The sequence below is a fragment of the Mus pahari genome, chromosome 8 (genome assembly GCF_900095145.1).
Source record: "Mus pahari chromosome 8, PAHARI_EIJ_v1.1, whole genome shotgun sequence".
Lineage (NCBI taxonomy): Eukaryota > Metazoa > Chordata > Mammalia > Rodentia > Muridae > Mus > Mus pahari.
Genome location: NC_034597.1, coordinates 11,804,441 through 11,809,469, shown reverse-complemented (window position 1 = coordinate 11,809,469; position 5,029 = coordinate 11,804,441). Strand labels below are relative to the sequence as shown.

Sequence of the window (5,029 nt, the reverse complement as noted above, 5' to 3'; positions counted from 1 at the left end):
GAACTGACAATAGGTGTGTCTCTATGTCAGTGAAGTATATGTGCGAGTTGTACCAAAAGACCTGAAAGACACAGAAGTATAAAGAAAAGCTCTGTGCCAGATGTGGTGGCGTATGCACACCTTTAATCCCAGCACTTGGGAGGCTGTGGCAGGCGAATCTCTATGAGTTCAAGGCCAGCCCATTTTATAGTGACGGTTACACAGAGAAACCCTGTCTCAAACAAAACAAGATATATCAAAACACAACAGAAAGGCTCTGGCTGAGAAAAATTTGGGGCTTGGGGGCTGGGAAATTGGTGCACATACCTGGGCTGCCCTGAGAACCGACCTAGAGGTCATATATGGCATATAAGATGAGGGAGGATGTTAGGTTCTCAAAGAATCTGCTTAAGAGGGGGTTCTCACTGACACGGCACACATTTGAATTAGGATAGCTCCCCTCTGTTTGCTGTATCTTGTCCCTGATCCATGGCTACAGCTTTCAAAATACACCCCAACTGGGAGCAATCAATGAAGGACAACTTAGAACGAAATATAATGATGCACATACATGAAAGTGTCACAATGAAGCGCATTATTTTGAATGCTAATAAGAAACTTTAATTTGTGTGTATGGGCATTTGGAACATCAGAAGTTCAAGGTCATCCTTAGCTCCACTGAGTTTAAGGCCAGGCTGGGCTACATGAAACTCTGTAGAAAGAGAGGGAGGGAGGAAGGAAAGAAAGAAGAAGGGAGGGAGAGAGAGAGGGAGAGAGGGAAAATGGGGGGAGGAAAAGGAAAGGAGGGAGGGGGAAAAGAAAAGAAAGAGTTGGCACAACACCCCCCTTCCATAATCATCAGGTCCCAAATTAATTGCAGACCTGCATGCTCTTCTCCCAATGGATCCACTTAGTCTCAGGAATTCCTACCTAAACCTCAAGATGAAAGGGAATTTGAAAAGCTAGCTGTAAGTTTTTAGCCAGTGAACATCCTATAGTAGAAGGGACATTTTGAAATAGGACCCTTGGACATGGCTCTGCGATCACCCAAAAGTTCATCCCTGAATATGGAGATGTGGGGTGCAGTGTGCAGCAGGGGTGAACCCCAGCTGCTTTGCCTGGAGGGCTTGTCTTTAGGCACACCCTGCTCTTTGGTCACAGCTGCAGTCCAACCCAGTCCCTGCAAATCAAATCCTCTTTTCCAGTAAATTACATGCCTGCTCTGGAGCATGGACATGCCCAGCATGAGAAGTGGGTCTAACCTCCGCTTGAGTTGAAAGACAACTCAATTAGTTCAAGCCGGCGACTCTTGCCTCACCGAAACGTCCTATTGCAGCCTGCTCAGCCTCTCTACGTGTTCCTGTTTGTTTTCTTAAACTTCAGCATGAGCTGTGACTCAGTGCATGTAATTGATGGCTGTTGCCAGTCCACCGTCCAGAGAGCTCTGTCCTGCCCTCCCTAGTTCCTGTCTCACTCCTGGATCCGCTTGCATCTTTCTCAGGGGGAAACTGTTTTACCCTCTCCAGGAGCTGTGAAGAAAAAGACCCTAACATCTCGGGTTTTCTAGACCAAGGACAAGGCGAGGCGATTCTCTTGAGAGAAGACAATTCCCACCTAGTGCCCAAACGCTTTGCCACCCTCCCACCTTCCTCGGTCTGTCCTTTTAGATTCTTGCTCTCTCTGCTTGTTCCTCCCAGGTGAGCTAAGAGCTAGTCACACTTAAAAAACAAACCACGAGAAAAGGCTTTAACAGGGGAGGTGGCTCAGCTGTTAAGAGCCCTTACTGCTTCTGCACAGTACCCGAGAAATTCCCAACATTCACAGCCTTAACTCCAGCTGCAGGGGACCTAACTCCCCTTTCTGACCTCCATGAGCACACACATGTGCGCACACACATAGGCAAAACACTCAGACACCTAAACTAAGCAAAACCAACAACAAATGCTAAGGCTCTTCATCATCTGCAGCCAATTAAATCCACCTCAGGGGGCCCGGTAGTGACTGTGGAGAGCAGCCTCGGTGGTAGTGAACGTAGCCTGTTGCCTATATGTGTTTCCCAAAAAACCCCGGATATGGTTTTCTGGTGGATTTTCACATCCCAATGCCAATGCCTGAGCCCCAGACAGTGGCCAAGGTTCACAGTGGTGAAGTTATCATGCCCAGTTGCACCAGGTTGCGGAATCAGGAATGTGTGGTTGAGGCCCTGCCCTGAATAGAGCCCTGTCCCAAGTTCCCTGGCCACCAGGAGGTCCATATCTCAAAGTGGGGCTTCCCGGCATTTAATGAGGATGAATATGAAAGGGCAGTTGTTGAGAGGGGGTTCATCCCAGATGGCTTTTGAGTCAAATATAGCCCCGTTCAGTTCCCTTAGACAAATGGAGGGCCTTGCACACTTGAGAATTTCCACTATGTCGGAGAGTTCTCACACTCCACCCAACAGCTCTCACATCGAGTCTGCAAAAATGAAATCCAGCATTAAATCCAGGTGTGGCACACACTGGTGGTCCCAGAACTTGAGAGTTGAGGCTGGAGAACCAGGAGTTTGAGACCATCCTCAGTTAAGCAAGTTTGAGGTCAGCCTGGTCTAAATGAAACTGTGTCTTTCAAGGGTCAAACACAGGAAGATCAAAGGTGCCCTAGGCCTTGAGGTCTCAGGCCTGTCATCCCAGCACTCAGGAGGCTAAGGCAGGAGCATTAGGAGTTTGAGGCCAGCCTGGATCTGTCTCAAACAAAACAAAACAAAACAAAACAAAAAAAACCAAAGGCAGGAATGCAGCGCAGAGGTAGAATGCTTGTCACAAATATGGGCACACACAGCAGGGCACTCGTTGGGAGGCCAGGGAAACCTTTCAGGGGTAGGGCTGCTCACAGCTCCCACCATGTTGGCTCTAGGAATCACACTCATGTCTTCCAGCTTGGCATTATCTCCCTGATCCTCTCTCTGGCCCTTTAAGTCTTTTATGACATATAAGCCATAGCTACTCATTAAAAGATCACTAGTACTTAAGTACCGTATACCACTTACATGTTATTTCCTAATTTGCAATCTGCCTACTTATCCAGCTAAGACAAATTCTGTCTCTTTCTTGGCTTCCAGACTATCCTAACTCCAAAAGGACCCCAACCCTCACCTTCTGCTGACAGTGAAGGCCTATGATGGTTTGGTTTTTGTCCACTTAAAACAAGCTAGAATCATCCGAGAAGAAGAAACCTCAATTGTGAAAATGTCCCTATGAGTTTGGGCTGTAAGCAAGCTGTGGGGGAACTTTTTTGATCAATGATTGATGTGGAAGAGCCTAGCCCACTGTGTGCTGTGCCATCCCTGGGCAGGTGGGTCCTGAGATGTGTAAGAAAGCAGGCTGAGTGAGCCGTGAGAGCGACATACCTAGCTTCAACTTAATACATGATGCTAGCCAGAGGCCTATGCCAAGCATACGGCTAGATGACAGGGATACAGGGAGCATAGTCATAAACCGGGTGTGACAGTGCACACCTTTAATCCCAGCACTCGGGAGACAGAGGTGGGCAGATCTCTGCGAGTTGAGGCCAGCCTGGTCTACAGAGTGAGTTCCAGGACAGCCAGGGCTACACAGAGAAACCCTGTCTCGAACAAACAAACAATCAAACAAACAAACAAACAAACGAGCATAGTCTGATGGTGAAGACAGAGCTGTGTTACTTCGTGGGAGTAAATGATGGCACTATAGGACTTGGGGAGAGTCCGGGAAAGGCTTCTCAGTGGACATGGATGATGTACCAACATAGAAAGGAAGTGAGAGACATGGTGAGATAAGCACTGGTCTCGGGGCTCACTCATTAACTTCAGCAGCTATGTCTAGAGCCCACCATACTTAAAAGAGCCTGTGAAAATGTTCACTATTTTCAAGGGCAGAAAAACCTTCAGGTAAAAGAAAATGTTTCAGTGCATAAGTTTCCAGTGTAGATCTTGTTACTGAACCAGACTTTTCTTTTCATCCCCCACCCTGCAGTGAGCTGACCCCTAAAGCCAGTAGTGTGGGGAAAGAGAGTTTATATAGTATCCATAGAGGACCAAGCATAAGGAGGGGAGCCCCAGACTCAATTCTATCACCCCAGGATAGGGGTCCAGGGGTGCCTAGGTACCTAGGGAATGAAAAACAAAGGTTAGAAGCATGCTCTGGAACAAGGGAGGGGAAGGTACCCCCTGCCTGCACTTGCCCCCAAAGACTTGCTGGTTTCCCACTAAACCCTAGCTAGACAAAGGCAGTTTTAGACCTGTGGGTAGGGTTGGGCCCCATGATATCAAAAGCACATCTGTTGGGTTCTTACAGAAGTGTTGGTTCACTTGAAGGCACTGGTGGCTTCCACAGGTTTGAGTCATAGAAGATTATTTCCAATCCATTCCCACTCCACTCCCACCCCAACCCCCCACCCCACAAAGAAAAAAACTACTTAGAACACCTAGGTGGTTGGGCCTCAGAGATCCTGTCTATTGTGCAGCAGGCCTGGCTCCGCTCAGCCTTCCTTAGCTTCAGCAATGTGGTTGTTGGTCTTGATACTCTAGAGGCCAGACATCACCCTCAGGGGTCATTTGTCAGGTGCCTTGTTTTTTCACTGGCCTGCAGCTTGCCAGTTGAGCTAGCTGGCTGGTCATTGAGCCTCAGGGGAGTCACCTGTCCCTGCCTCCTTAGGGCTGAGATTACAGACCTGCGTCACCATGTCTGCCTGGCTTTTTTTTTATGTGGGTTTTGGGGATTAAACATACATTCTAGTGCTTGCATGGCACTTCACTGGCTGAGCCAGTACCCTAGTCCAGACCTTTGTATTGTAACTAGGAAGACAGAATAGCTAAAGTGTCTGAAGAGGGTGAAGCTAATTTCATTATGGGGACATTCATGCTATCATATTTTAAGAAGTATCCTTAATGTAGATGGGACTTGCTTAGGCAAAAGTGTATGGGGCCTATCCAAAATCTATCTCTCTCTCTCTCTCTCTCTCTCTCTCTCTCTCTCTCTCTCTCTCTCTCTCTCTCTCTCTGTGTGTGTGTGTGTGTGTGTGTGTGTGTGGTGTG

General features: G+C 47.9%; 1 pseudogene; it reads left to right on the top strand.

Annotated features, from left to right (window-relative positions):
- The first annotated feature begins 1,940 nt into the window (after positions 1 to 1,940).
- Positions 1,941 to 2,057, top strand: LOC115064579 (annotated as a pseudogene).
- The last annotated feature ends 2,972 nt before the right edge of the window (positions 2,058 to 5,029 follow it).